Source organism: Arachis ipaensis, chromosome B4, assembly GCF_059453495.1.
Source record: "Arachis ipaensis isolate K30076 ecotype BB chromosome B4, ASM5945349v1, whole genome shotgun sequence".
NCBI classification, from domain to species: Eukaryota; Viridiplantae; Streptophyta; class Magnoliopsida; order Fabales; family Fabaceae; genus Arachis; species Arachis ipaensis.
This window is the reverse complement of record NC_142439.1, coordinates 109,507,830-109,523,058: the sequence shown is the minus strand read 5'-3', so window position 1 is coordinate 109,523,058 and position 15,229 is coordinate 109,507,830. Positions and strand designations below refer to the sequence as shown.

The 15,229-nt window shown below is 35.5% G+C and overlaps 1 long non-coding RNA gene across 2 annotated transcripts; it reads right to left on the bottom strand.

Moving 5' to 3' along the window:
- Positions 1-279: 279 nt before the first annotated feature.
- On the bottom strand, positions 280-3,110 carry LOC148568740 (uncharacterized). 2 transcript variants are annotated; one of them, XR_015881153.1, is made up of 3 exons: positions 2,616-3,110; positions 829-2,114; positions 280-610 (listed from the first exon to the last, which is right to left on the bottom strand). It is a non-coding gene; the product is annotated as an uncharacterized LOC148568740 (long non-coding RNA). The 2 variants fall into 2 exon arrangements; XR_015881154.1 differs by having other exon boundaries at positions 829-2,111.
- Between the last annotated feature and the right edge of the window lie 12,119 nt (positions 3,111-15,229).

Below are 15,229 nucleotides of genomic sequence, written 5' to 3'. Positions count from 1 at the left end.
ACCCCAAAGAAAATTGGGATATATGTTGGATATGATTCTCCCTCTATAGTGAGGTATCTTGAGATACAAACTGGAGATGTATTTAAAGCCTGGTTTGCGGATTGTCATTTTGATGAATCAAAATTTCCAACATTAGGGGGAGAGAATAAGCTTCCTGAAAAGAAACTTAATTGGAATGCATCATCGTTGATGCATTTAGATCCTCGATCAGGGCAATGTGAACTAGAAGTTCAAAAGATTATACATTTGCAAAGAATAGCAAATGAATTGCCTGATGCATTTTCCGATACAAAGAGGATAACCAAATCTTATATACCAGCGAAAAATGCCCTAATTCGAATTGATGTCCTAGTAGGACAAGTAGCCACTGAAGCAAATTTACGCTAGAAGCGTGGCAGGGCGGAAAATGCCCCAATTCGAATTGATGTCCCAGTTGGACAAATAGCCACTGAAGCAAATACACGCCATAAGCGTGGCAGGCTTGTCGGTTCCAAAGATAAAAATTCTCGAAAGAGAAAAGAGGTAAATACTATTCCTGTTGAAAAAGACATAGTAAAGACATCTGCAGTTGTCCAAAATTCTGATATAACGCCAGAAGACGTTCAGGTACCTGAAAATTGTGAAAATGATGAGATCTCGATAAATTATGTCTTTACAGGAGAGAAATGGGACCGAAATAAGACAATTGTCAATGAAATATTTGCATATAATGTGGCATTAAATATCATGCATGAAAGTAAGGATCTTGAGCCAAGATCAGTCGAAGAATGTCGACAAAGGAATGATTGGCCAAATGGAAAGAAGCCATGAAGGCTGAATTAGACTCACTTGCAAAACGTGAAGTTTTCGGACCTGTAGTCCGTACACCAGAAGATGTAAAGCCTGTTGGATACTGGTGGGTATTTGTGAGAAAGAGAAATGAGTGTCTCCCACTTGGTGAGTGTTTGGGCTGAGCTTGAGTGTCTCCCGCGAGCTAGGGTCCTTCTTGGGCATTGAACGCCAGTCATGGGCTCCTTTGTGGGCGTTGGACGCCAGTTGCTCCCTTGTGGACGTTTAACGCCAGGAAAGGGGTTCCTAGTTGGCGTTGAACGCCAGTTTTGGGCCTTCATTTCTGAAACAAAGCATGGACTATTATATATTGCTGAAAAGCCCAGGATGTTAGCTTTCATAGTCTTTGAGAGCACGTCATTTAGACTTCTGTAGCTCCAGAAATTCTCCTTCGAGTGCACGTAGGTCAAATCCTGGCAGCATCTGCAGTGCTTTCTTTGTCTCTGAATCAGGCTTTCTCCAAAACTCCTTAATTTCAGTCAGAAAATACCTGAAATCACCATAAAACACACAAACTCAAAGTAGAATCGAAAAATGTGAATTTTGCACTAAAATCTATATATGAAAATATAATAAAACTTAAATCAAACATAATAAAAACTATGTGAAAATAATGCCAAAAAGCGTATAAAATATCCGCTCATCAATTAACAGGACAAACAATATCACCAGTCACATATCGCCATAATTTTTGCCTTTTAAAAATTATCGTATAGCTTCAACCCAATGAGTATAGTTGGAGCCATTAAGAACAACAGGAATAGGTTGAAAAACATCCGGTTTCTCCATAATAACAAAAACAAAGGCGAAAAAGAGAAGAAAATGCAAATTTAGGGCAAAAAATGAGAAAACAGATGACAAAATTGGAAAGAACTCACCAAAAAATCTCAAGAAAGGTCCCACTGCCTGCCACGTCAATAGAAAAGGACATGTGGCGCTGCGTGATTGGAGGCGGAGAACACGTCAGCGCTGACGAGGCGTGGGGTGGCACGCGGGTCGCGAAGTGGATCGGGTTGAGCGCGCGGGTCGAGCACGGGTCCGTGGAGCGTCTGGCTGACACGTGACATGACGCGGAGCCGTTGATATGGAGCGCTGATCCGACGGCGCTAGAGGCGTTTGGAAGGAGAAGAACTTCAAGCGGCCAAGTAACTTCAAGCGGCGTGTGGCGGCGCGTCCGACGATGATTCTAGAGGCGTTGGAAACTTTACGACGAGAAGAAGGTGATGGTGGCGGCGGTGACGAACCAACACGTTGGGAAAGAGTCGAAAAGTGAGGATAAAGTACTGCTGGAAGAGACAAAATAAAAGAGCTAAAAACCAATTGTTACTGAAAAAAAAAAAACCTAAGCTCTTGATACCATGTTAGAAACAAGAGAACAATCTAAAGAAAGTGTTTTTGTGTATTATTCAGTCTGAGGAAAAATACAATATACAAGGAGTATATATAGCTGCTAGAATAATCAAAATAATAAAAACATAGAGTCCTACAATTAATATATATAAATGTTATATAAATACAAATAATACTAACTTATCTAATTTGATTCTAATTATTCTCTTTAACACTCTATAATTAAACTAGATTTATTGAAATAGAATAAAGATAGAGAATAATTTACTTTTTTTTAGAGAACTTACCCATTTTGATATCAGGTCTCAACAAAATCAAACTAATGATGCAAGAACATTAATCTTACTCTTCTCAAAGTCATTTCTCAAATGATGGAAAAGAAAATTAACTAAACAAATACATTTTTGATTAAAATTATCAATAGAGATAAGACTCACCTTTAATTAACGTTTGATTAACGAAATTTTGGATTATCAACTTTTATGTAAGCTTTGATGGGAAAACTTGGCCTACGAAATCTCCGTGGAAGCTGTTGAGGACAACGCTCCCATAGGAGTTTCCAATGGATCATGATGCTGCATATAAAGTTGTTGTTTATTGCTACAGTTCCACTCTCCGTCGTTATATTATCCTCAGCTTCTGGCTTCAGAACAGCCCAAGAAGAAGCAGATGACGAAGACAAAGAGGTTGTTGCGGTAGAGGTGGTTGAGAATGCTAAATCCTTCAATGGAAGCGCTGCAGTTGAAGACGAAGAAGATGAAGACATGCATGGGAAATCAGGGAGACGAGGGAACTCGTCATAGAACATAGATGCATCTGTGTTCACATCCCAACAAATAAATCTTCTTGTTCAGTTGTCGTGTTGAGCCACAATTTTTTATCTAAAAAAAAAATATTTGAATTATTTTGAAACATAAGATGCTATTCTTCGGTGTTTCAATATGCTTTTCATTCAAAATTAGAAAAAAGAATATTAAAATGTAGGTTAATTATTTAAAGAGAAATGCTAGGGCCAACAGATTTTGTGATTTGTAACCATCAATTAGTCATTATCAATATTTTTAATAGTATAAAATTACATCCAATAATATAAACACTTTTTTTTTGTTGTTTAAATACAAACTACAGATTTTGTGATTTGTAACCATCAATTAGTCATTATCAATATTTTTAATAGTATAAAATTACATCCAATAATATAAACACTTTTTTTTTGTTGTTTAAATACAAACTACAGATTTTGTGATTTGTAACCATCAATTAGTCATTATCAATATTTTTAATAGTATAAAATTACATCCAATAATATAAACACTTTTTTTTTGTTGTTTAAATACAAACTAAATTTTAACAAAATTACTGCTTCCAGACTTTTTCTTCTTTAAATTATTTCAAAATAGAAAATGTTACTTTTTCGATTTTTTTAGCTCTTTTTACTGAGATAGTTATAATAGTGCCAAGTATATCATATATAAAGTTTAAATTAAATAAAATTGATAATGGTTCCTTTAAAATAGAAAACACATGATTAATTAATTGGTTAACAAATTAATATAATAGAATAATTAGATTTAAAAAATGTTTAAAGACCGAATCATTATTGGACGAGTAGTATTTTTCCGATAAAAAATACTAACATTCTTAAATATACACATATCTTTCTCGTTATTTAAAAATGATCACAGTATAAATAAATTCTTTTGGTTTAATTAGTAGCCTATTATTTTATATTTAATTTTTATAATATTATTTTATTATTTGGGTTTATCTTCTTACAATATTAACGCCCAATATATAATAAAACAATAAAATAGATATACTATATAACTTAGATACTATATGAGAATATCTTAATAAATAATAATGTAATAATTCTTGATTTTAGATTAATCGTTAAAGCTCATTATTGAATTAAAAGAAGTGCGGAGAAGTTATAAAATGTGGTAATTACCACACCCATTCTGCTATTCATGATATATACAAAGATTGCACGTGTGTACAAATATCAGCATACCAATTCTGGATCATATTTAAAGAGCAAAATTAAATGTATTTTACAATTGATTTTGTGTATACCTTAATTACACAACTTTAAAAATGGAGAGAATTGATGAACTAAAATCGAGTGAGAGATCCATAATTACTCTACTTTTTGTTCTGTGTTTCAAACATCTTAATTTTGTCTCTTTGAAGTTCATGAAAACGTAATGGACAAGTTGCTGCATATTATTTTCCGCTAATTTGGGTTGATTATATTGTAGCAGACACTTGAGTATTTAGCTGCATTTATGGTTGAAGATATGCATCCCCTAAAAGCTATTTTGATATATGGACAAGAGTCGTTCAATGTATTACTTAAATTGCCTTACATATACATTCCTTCCAGGTCAGGTAAATAGATGATAAAGACATAACTAGTTTTTTCTTTTTTCTTTTTTTTTTTTTTTTTGGGAAGAGGGGGGGGGGGGGAATAAATTTAGTTTTAGTGCTTTTAAACTGGTCTTGAGTTTCGTAATTATGAATAATCTTGATACTATTAATTATATAGTAACGCAGACGTTGAAGTTTATACCGGTATTACATGTATGCAAAAATCAATTATTAAATTAATTATTTATATAAAATATAAATTATAAAATATACATTAAAAAAATTAAACAATAACATACGTTTCTAATATAGTAACTGTTTTTTTTATGTCTGTAATATTTTTGTCAAGCTTAATATAGAATGAAAAAGTTTAAAGAAGCAATCTAAGTCCATTCAAGTTAATTCTTTGTATTTTTAATTTTAAAATTTAAAAAATTAGGATAGTAGAAAGTTATTTTTTTTTTATAGCAGACCTTTTATTTTTCAACTAGTTGACTCTAGTTGGCTATCCTCCTAGTTAGTTCTCTAACAGAATCATTATAAAATTAAGAGTATTGCTACACATAAAAGTCTTTTTAGCATACAAGTCATACAAGTTAACTCTAACTCAACAAAATTCACTTGTATAACGCGCGCATGAAATCACGTTGTTCTTCTTTGTATCCCGCGTTCCTCCTCCTCCTCCTCCTCTTCCTTCTTCTTCTCCTTCTTCTTTGCGTTTCTCCTCCTTTTTTTCGCGTGTTTCATCTTCATCGTCATTTTTTTATTACTGTTGTTATTGCTGCATTTTTTCCTCCTCATCTTTCTATTGATTTTGCAATATTATGTATTTTTTTTTGTTTGATTTTTTTCTCTCAAGAAGAATTATGAGAATATAAAATAAGAAGATGAAGAAGAAGAAGCAGCAGAAGATGAGGAAGAGGAAAGAGGAAGAGTTTTGAATTATGCAGAACTTATCAGCACACATACACCGAAAATTCTTAAACAATACACCCAAATATTTTTGTGTTACACCTAAATTAGCTGCAAATACAGAAAAATATTTTCTCTAATGCCTACATTTTTTTTCTTCTTCTTTTTTTCCTTATTTCTTTCTTTCTTTTAGTTGAATGAATGTAAGTTCATTATCTTCCAAGTAATTTTATAGCATTATGTGTTTCTTCTTCTTTTTTATTTGATTTTTTTGTTTTTATTCTTGTTAAGAGAGTAAAACAAGAAGAAACTTGAGAAGATAAAACAAAAAGAAAAAGATGAATAAGAAAAAAAGAAGAAAAAGATGGTGATGATGATGAAAAAAAGAAGAAGAAGAAGCAGCAGAAGATGAGGAGGAGGAAGAGGAAGAGTTTTGAATTATGCAGAACTTATCAGCACACATACACCGAAAATTCTTAAACAATACACCCAAATATCTTCGTGTTATACGCAAATTTGCTGCAAATACAGAAAAATGTTTCCTCTAATGCTGCATTTTTTTCTTCTTCTTTTTTTTCTTCTTTCTTTCTTTTTTTAGTTGAATGAATGTAAGTTCATCCCCTTTCAAGTAATTTTGTATCATTATGTATTTCTTCTTCTTCTTTGTTTGATTTTTTTTATTCTTGTTAAGAGAGTATGTAAAACAAAAAGAAACTTGAGAAGATAAAACAAGAAAAAAATATGAATAAGAAATAATAATGATGATGAAAAAGAAGAAGAAGAAGTAGCAGAAGATGAGGAGGAAGGAGAAGAAGAGTTTTGAATTATGCAGAACATATCAGCACACATACGCTGAAAATTCTTAAACAATACACCCAAATATCTTCGTATTACACCCAAATTTGCTGTAAATATAGAAAAATATTTTCTTTAAGGCAGAACTTTTACATTACATTCAATTCAAACCTTCAACGATGAACAACAATTTTCACAAACAAAAACAACATTATTCACCTACAGAATCATAAACTACTAACAAAAATATTAACTAGAATCGAACCACACCTCAGTCACTTGATTGGATTCAAAACAATAATCAATTTTGTATTGGTTCAATTGACAATCTGAATTTTAATTATTCATTATCTTCAACAACGAGAAAACTGATGATAGAGGAGAAGGAGGAAAAGGAAGGAGGAGGAGAAATTCCAATGAAAAAAGAAGGAGGAGGAGGAGGAGGAGGAGGTGGTGGTGGTGGTGGTGGTGGTGGTGTTGGCGACGACGATAACGAAAGAAAAAAATAACGAAGACTGGTATGCCGGAATCTTGATTGTTCGTTCCCTGGCTATAGTGCCAAAAACTTGGTGTGGGAGAACGTGATTTCAAGACTTTTTCACAATTCCGTGTAACTGACCAGCAAGTGCACTGGGTCGTCCATGTAATAAACCTTACGTGAGTAAGGGTCGATCCCACGGAGATTGTCGGCTTGAAGCAAGCTATGGTCATCCTTGTAAATCTCAGTCACGTGGATTCAAATGTTTATGAGGTTTTGATAATTAAAATATAAATAAAACAGAAAATAAGATAGAGATACTTATGTAATTCAATGGTGGGAATTTTAGATAAGCGTCTGGAGATGCTTTGTTGCTTCTGAACCTCTGCTTTCCTATTGCCTTCTTCCAACCATGCGTTACCTCCTTCTATGGCAAGCTGTATGATCCTCTCGGATGAAAACAAATCCATATGCGCTGTCACCGCACGGCTAATCATCTGTCGGTTTCCGCTAGCGTTGGAATAGGACCATTGTCCTTTTGCACACTGTCACTGCGCCTAACATTCGCAAGTTTGATGCTCATCACAGTCATCCCTTCCCAGATCCTACTCGAAATACCACAGACAAGGTTTAGACTTTTCGGATCTCAGGAATGCTGCCAATGGTTCTAGCCTATACCACGAAGGTTCTAATATCAGATTCAGATGCTCTGTTGTCAGGAGAGACAATGTGGATCGTTGATTGTGAACCCAAAAGAATATACTCTGGCTGTCGTCCAATGACTACGTTGAACATCATGTAGACCGCTTTGTGGTTGTCAGGCACGCGATCTTGGCTAAGCGAGTAACGAAGATTGGGTGATTGTCACGGGTCACCCCTTTATTCTGACTTAACTGAATTAAGAACAAGAGTATATCTTGGAGAAGAAGTAGGTGTGAATTGAAGGAAAAACAATAGTAATTGCATTAATTCATGAAGAATAGCAGAGCTCCACACCTTAATCTATGGGGTGTAGAAACTCCACCGTAGAAAATACATAAGTGAAAGGTCTAGGCATGGCCGTGAGGCCAGCTTCCAAATGTGTACAATCAAAATAGGAACATAAGATTAAAGATATAAAATAAATCTCTAAAAGTAGTTTTTATACTAAACTAGTAACCTAGGGTTACAGAAAATGAGTAACTAAGTGCAGATAGTGCAGAAATATACTTTCGGGGCCCACTTGGTGTGTGCTTGGGCTGAGCATTGAAGCTTTTTCGTGCATAGGCTATTCCTGGAGTTAAACCCCAGCTTTGGTTCCAGTTTGAGCGTTTAACTCCAATTGTGGTGCCAGTTTGGACGTTTTACGCCAAGATGTTTTAGGCTGTCTTTGAATGCCAGTTTGGGCCATCAAATCTCGAGAAAAGTATAGACTATTATATATTGCTGGAAAGCCCAGGATGTCTAATTTCCAACGCAATTAAGAGCCCGCCAATTGGGTATCTGTAGCTCCAGAAAATTCACTTCGAGTGTAGATAGGTCAGAATCCAACAGCATCTGTAGTCCTTTTTCAGCCTCTGAATCAGATTTTTGCTCAGGTCCCTCAATTTCAGCCAGAAAATACCTGAAATCATAGAAAAATACACAAACTCATAGTAAAGTATAGAAATGTAATTTTTGAAAAAAAACTAATAAAAATATAATAAAAAGTAACTAAAAACTATGTAAAAACAATGCCCAAAAGGGTATAAATTATCCGCTCATCACAACACCAAACTTAAATTGTTGCTTGTCCCTAAGCAACTGAAAACAAAATAGGATAAAAGAAGAGAATATACAATGAATTCCAAACTTATCAATGAAGATTAGCTTCAATTAGATGAGCAGGACTTGTAGCCTTTTTGCTTCTGAACAGTTTTGGCATCTCACTTTATCCTTTAAAGTTTAGGATGATTGGCATCTATAGGAACTCAGAATTCAGATAGTGTTATTGATTCTCTTAGTTCAGTATGTTGATTCTTGAACACAGCTACTTTATGAGTCTTGGCCGTGACCCTAAGCATTTTGTTTTCCAGTATTACCACCAGATACATAAATGCCACAGACACATAACTGGGTGAACCTTTTCAGATTGTGACTAAGCTTTGCTAGAGTCCCCAGTTAGAGGTGTCCAGAGCTCTTAAGCACACTCTTTTTGCTTTGGACCACGACTTTAACCGCTCAGTCTCAAGCTTTCACTTGACACCTTCACGCCACAAGCACATGGTTAGGGACAGCTTGGTTTAGCCGATTAGGCCAGGATTTTATTCCTTTGGGCCCTCCTATCCATTAATGCTCAAAGCCTTAGATCCTTTTTCTACCCTGCCTTTTGGTTTAAAGGGTTACTGGCTTTTTCTGCTTGCTTTTTTTTTCTTTATACTTTTTTTTGCCATATTTTTTTTCGCAAGCTTTATATTCACTGCTTTTTCTTGCTTCAAGAATTAATTTTATGATTTTTCAGATTATCAATAACATTTTTCCTTTTTCATTATTCTTTCAAGAGCCAACAATTTTAACATTCATAAACAACAAATTCAAAAATATGCACTGTTCAAGCATTCATTCAGAAAACAAAAAGTATTGCCACCACATCAAAATAATTAAACTAATTTCAAGATATAATTCAAAATCATGTACTTCTTGTTCTTTTGCAATTAAAAACATTTTTCATTTAAGAAAGGTGATGGATTCAGAGGACATTCATAGCTTTAAGGCATAGACACTAGACACTAATGATCATGTAATAAAGACACAAACATAGACAAAACATAAAGCATAATTTTCGAAAAACAGAAAAATAAGAACAAGGAAATTAAAGAACGGGTCCACCTTAGTGATGGCGGCTAGTTCTTCCTCTTGAAGATCTTATGGAGTGCTTGAGCCCCTCAATGTCTCTTCCTTGCCTTTGTTGCTCCTCCCTCATGGCTCTTTAGTCTTCTCTAATTTCATGGAGGAGGATGGAATGGTCTTGGTGCTCCATCTTTAGTTGTCCCATGTTGGAACTTAATTCTTCTAGGGAGGTGTTGATTTGCTCCCAATAGTTTTGTGAAGGAAAATAGAGGCATCTCAGGAATTTCATGATGAGGAATTTCCTCATGCTCTTGTTGAGGTCCATGAGTGGGCTCTCTTGTTTGCTCCATCCTTTTCTTAATGATGGGCTTATCCTCTTCAATGAGGGTGTCTTCCTCTATGACAATTCCAGCTAAATTGCATAGGTGACAAATGAGATGAGGGAAGGCTAACCTTGCCAAAGTAGAGGGCTTATCTGCCACCTTGTAGAGTTCTAAAGATATGATCTCATGAACTTCTACTTCCTCTCCGTTCATGATACTATGGATCATGATAGCCCGGTCTATTATAACTTCAGACCGGTTGCTAGTTGAAATTATAGAGCGTTGGATGAACTCCAACCATCCCCTAGCCATGGGTTTGAGGTCAAGCCTTCTTAGTTGAACCGGCTTGCCTCTTGAATCTCGCTTCCATTGAGTACCTTCTACACAAATTTTCCTAAAGACTTGGTCCAACCTTTGATCAAAGTTGACCCTTCTAGTGAAAGGGTGAGGATCTCCTTGCATCATTGGCAAGTTGAATGCTAACCTCACATTTTCTGGACTAAAATCCAAGTATTTCCCCCGAACCATTGTGAGTCAATTCTTTGGGTTCGGGTTCACACTTTGGTCATGGTTCTTAGTGATCCATGCATTGGAATAGAACTCTTGAACTATTAAGATCTCGACTTGTTGAATGGGGTTGGTGAGGATTTCCCAACCTCTTCTTCGAACTTCATGTCGGATCTCCAGATATTCGCTCTTTTTGAGCTTGAAGGGGACCTCGGAGATCACCTTTTTCCTAGCCAAAACTTCATAGAAGTGGTCTTGATGGACCTTTGAGATGAATCTCTCCATCTCCCATGACTCGGAGGTGGAAGCAATTGTCTTTCCTTTCCTCTTTCTAGAGGTTTCTCTGGCCTTAGGTGCCATTAGTGGTTATAAAAAACAAAAAGCTTTAGCTTTTTCCACACCAAACTTAGAATGGTTGCTCGTCCTCGAGTAAAAGAAGAAAGAAATGAGTAGAAGAAGAAGAATTGGAGGAGATGGAGGGGGTGTAGGTTCGGCCAAGGGGGTGTATTGTGTATGATGTGTGAAATTGAAGGTGGTAAGGAGGGGTATTTATAGGGTAAGGGAGAGAGGGAATTCGGCCATGTGTGGGTGGGTTTGGGAGGGAATGGTTTGAATTTGAATGGTGAGGTAGGTGGGGTTTAATGATGGATGGATGTGAGTGGTGAAGAGGTTGTGGGGAAGAGGGTAGGATTTGATAGGTGAGGGGTGTTTGTGGAAGAGTTATTGATGGGATTGGTCAATGGTGTTTGGGAAAGAGTGTTATGGAAAGGTGTGAAGAGGAGAGAAGAAGAGGTGGGGGTAGGTGGGGATCTTGTGGGGTCCATAAATCCTGAGATGTCTAGGAATTTGAGTCCCTGCACCATTCTGGCGTTCAAACGTCCATTCTGTGCCAATTCTAGCGTTTAACGCCAACTCTGCTACCTTTCCTGGCGTTACACGCTAGCCCTGCTACCTTTCTTGGCGTTAAACGCCACTCTGCTGCCCATTTCTGGCGTTTAATGCCAGCCAAATGCCAAACAGCCCTTTCTGGCGTTAATCGCCCATTCTGCTATCCTTACTGGCGTTTAAATGCCAGTAAGCCTATCCTCCAGGGTGTGCTATTTTTAATGTTATTTTTCACTCTGTTTTTTATTTATTTTTTTTGTTGTTTTGTGACTTCACATGATCATCAACCTAAAGAAAACATAAAATAACAATAGAAAATAAATAAATATAATTAAATAACATTAGGTTGCCTCCCAATAAGCGCTTCTTTAATGTCAATAGCTTGACAATGAGCTCTTAGAGAGCTTCACAGAGACTCAGAGCTTTATATTGGCCTCCTAACACTAAACTTAGAAGTTGAGTGTCAGGGCTCTGTTTGACTCTGTATTGAGAGAAGCTTTTCATGCTTTCTCTCCATGGTTATAGAAGAAGATCCTTGAGCCTTAAACACAAGGTAGTCCTCATTCAATTGAAGGACTAGCTCTCCTCTGTCCACATCAATCACAGCTCTTGCTGTGGCTAGGAAGGGTCTTCCAAGGATGATGGATTCATCCTCTTCCTTCCCAGTATCTAGGATTATAAAATCAGCAGGGATGTACAGGCTTTCAACCTTCACTAAGACATCCTCTACAAGTCCATAAGCCTGTTTCCTTGAATTGTCTGCCATCTCTAGTGAGATTCTTGCAGCTTGTACCTCAAAGATTCCTAGTTTCTCCATTACAGAGAGGGGCATGAGGTTTATCCCTGACTCCAGGTAACACAGAGCCTTCTCAAAGGTCATGGCGCCTATGGTACAAGGTATTAAGAACTTTCCAGGATCCTGTTTCTTCTGAGGTAATTTCAGTTGAAACAGATCATTTAGTTCATTGATGAGCAATGAGGGTTCATCCTCCCAAGTCTCATTACCAAATAACTTGGCATTCAGCTTCATGATTGCTCCTAGATATTGAGCAACTTGCTCTTCAGCAATATCTTCATCCTCTTTAGAGGAAGAATACTCATCAGAGCTCATGAATGGCAACAGTAAGTTTAGTGGAATCTCTATGGTCTCTATCTGAGCCTCAGATTCCTTTAGTTCCTCAATAGGGAACTCCTTAGTGGCCAGTGGACGTCCATTGAGGTCTTCCTCATTGAAAATCACTGCCTTCTCTTCCTCTCCAGGTTCGGCCATGTTGGTTATATTTATGGCCTTGCACTCTCTTTTTGGATTCTCTTCTGTATTGCTTGGGAGAGTACTAGAAGGGAGTTCAGTAAATTTTTTACTCAGCTGACCCACTTATGCCTCCGAATTTCTAATGGAGGACCTTGCTTCAGTCATGAAACTGAGAGTGGTCTTAGATAGATCAGAGACTACAGTTGCTAGATCAGAGACTACAGTTGCTAAGTCAGAGTGGCTTTGCTTAGAATTCTTTGTCTATTGCTGAGAAGATGATGGAAAAGGTTTGTTATTGCCAAACCGTGTTCTCCCACCATTACTATTATTGAAACCTTGATTGGGCTTCTGTTGATCCTTCCATGAGAGATTAGGATGATTCCTCCATGAAGGATTATAGGTGTTTCCATAGGATTCTCCCATGTAATTCACTTCTTCCATTCCAGGATTCTCAGGATCATAGACTTCTTCTTCAGAGGAAGCTTCTTTAGTACTGCAGGAAGCAGCTTGCATTCCAGTCAGACTCTGAGAAATCATATTGACTTTCTGAGTCAATATTTTGTTCTGAGCCAATATGGCATTCAGAGTATTAATCTCAAGAACTCCTTTCTTCTGAGTTGTCCCATTATTCACAGGATTCCTTTCAGAAGTGTACATGAACTGGTTATTTGCAACCATTTCAATGAGTTCCTGGGTTTTTGCAGGCGTCTTCTTCAGATGAAGAGATCCTCCAGCAGAGTGATCCAATGACATCTTGGACAATTCAGACAGACCATCATAGAATATACATATGATGCTCCATTCTGAAAACATGTCAGAAGGACACCTTCTGATCAATTGCTTGTATCTTTTCCAAGCTTCATAGAGGGATTCACCTTCCTTCTGTCTGAAGGTTTGGACTTCCACTCTAAGCTTGCTCAACTTTTGAGGTGGAAAGAACTTGGCCAAGAAAGCATTGACCAACTTTTTCCAAGAGTTCAGGCTATCTTTAGGTTGTGAGTCCAACCATGTCCTAGCTCTGTCTTTTACAGCAAAGGGGAAAAGCATAAGTTTTTAGACCTCAAGATTAACCCCATTGGTCTTAACAGTGTTACATATTTGCAAGAATTCAGCTAAGAACTGATGAGAATCTTCCAATGGAAGTCCATGAAACTTGCAGTTCTGTTGCATTAGAAAAACTAATTGAGACTTAAGCTCAAAGTTGTTTGCTCCAATTGCAGGAATTCAAATGCTTCTTCCACAGAAGTCAGAAGAGGGTGCAATAAAGTCACCAAGCATCTTCCTTGTATCTCCACCATTGTTGTTGGGTTCGGCCATCTCTTCTTCTTTTTCAAAAAATTCTGTCAGGTCCTCTCCAGAGTGTTGTGCTTTAGCTTCTCTTAGCTTCCTCTTTAGAGTCCTTTCAGGTTCCGGATCAGCTTCAACAAGAATATTCTTATCCTTGCTCCTGCTCTTATGAAAAAGAAGAGAACAGAAAAGAATAGGAATTCTCTATATCACAGTATAGAGATTCCTTTATGTGAGTAGAAGAATAGAAGAGTATAATGAAGAAGAGAGAAGATGAAGAATTCGAACACGGAGAGGGAGAGAGGGTTCGAATTATAAGAAGAAGAGAAGTGTTAGTGAATAAATAAATAAATAGAAAGAGAAGAGAGAGAGAGAGAGAGATAGAGAGAGAGAGAGAATTTTAAATTAAAATAAAAGGAAAATATTTTTGTTTTTTTATTTTAATTATTGGTTAGTATTTGAAATTATTAAAAGGAATAAAATAAAATTAAAATTTAAAATAATTAGTTAATTAAAAAGAAATTTTAAAAAAGTGGTGAGGAGTTTTCGAAAATAAGAGAGAGAAAAGTAGTTAGGTAGTTTTGAAAAAAATAAGATTGAAATAGAAAACTTTTTAAAATCAAACAAAAAGTTAAGTGGTTAAATGCAAAAGATTTGAAAATCAATTTTGAAAAGATAAGAAGTTAGAGAAGATTTTGAAAAAGATATGATTGAAATTTATTTTGAAGAAGATTGAAAAGGAAATTTAAAAAGATTTGATTTTGAAAATTAAAGTTGATTACTTGACTAACAAGAAATTAAAAGATATGATTTTTGAATTTAAAGATTGAACCTTTCTTAATAGGCAAGTAACAACTTGAGATTTTTGAATCAAAATATTAAATGTTAGTATTAATTTCGAAAATATGAACTAAAATTAAGAAAAAGATTTTGAAAATTGATTTTGAAATTTTTTTTCGAAAATAATAAAAAAAAGAAAAAGATTTTATTTTTGAAAAAGATTTGAAAAAGTTAGAATTTTTAATTTGAAATTTTGACTTGACTCATAAGAAACAACCAAATTTTAAAACTTTTGACTAAATCAATTTAAAATTTCGAAATTTATGAGAAGGATAAGGGAAAGATATTTTTTTATTTTTGAAATTAATGAGGAAAGTGAAAAACATAAAAATGATACAAGACATAAGAAATTAAAATCAAAATAACTAATGCATGCAAGAATACTTTGAATGTCAAGATGAACACCAAAAACACTTTGAAGATCATGATGAACACCAAGAATATGTTTTTGAAAATTTTTAAGAAAAGAAAGACATGCAAAACACCAAACTTAAAAATTTTTATTCTATAGACACTAACAATTCAAGAATGCATATGAAAAACAAGAAAAGACACCAAAAAAGAAAAATTTAAAGATCAAACAAAGAAATTCAT